General features: G+C 41.1%; 1 protein-coding gene across 1 annotated transcript in view; it reads right to left on the bottom strand.

The window, feature by feature from the left end:
• The window catches only part of LOC107016688, an 11,787-nt gene that overhangs the window by 9,055 nt on the left and 2,257 nt on the right, over positions 1 to 475 (bottom strand). The window lies entirely within an intron of this gene.

The following is a 475-nucleotide window of genomic DNA, read 5'->3' as shown; positions in this document are numbered from 1 at the left end:
GATGGTCCATGTCCGAACTTCAAAGACATCAAGACGTGAAGAAGAGAATCCAGCCTGAGCTAGGAGTAATAGCTCACCCTGAAATCTGACGTGCTGAAGACTCGCTAGAGTTGCGGATGAGTCGAAGTCACTGGTGCACTTGCTGCGCTCCACAAAATAACAAGAAGGACATAAAAGTAGGGGTCAGTACAAGGAACAAGTACTGAGTAGGTATCATCGGCCAACTCAAAATAGAAAGCAATAAATATATGGAATAATAATGCAAACTCAACCACAATACATAACAGGTGACAATCAACAAGTACAAAAACCATTGGCAATAACCTCAAGCACATCTATGAGGACTCAAGCCTCCACACCATACTCATTTGGGAAATAGGTTATTCGAAATTTAGTATATTAACATAATTCAAGATTACTTCTCTTTATTCTTATCGTGTCGGAACGTGACACTCCGATCCCCTAATGCTACGTG

This window comes from Solanum pennellii, chromosome 4 (genome assembly GCF_001406875.1).
Source record: "Solanum pennellii chromosome 4, SPENNV200".
Classification (NCBI taxonomy): Eukaryota; Viridiplantae; Streptophyta; class Magnoliopsida; order Solanales; family Solanaceae; genus Solanum; species Solanum pennellii.
Note: the sequence above shows the minus strand (reverse complement) of the source record. Positions and strands in the feature narration are given on the sequence as shown.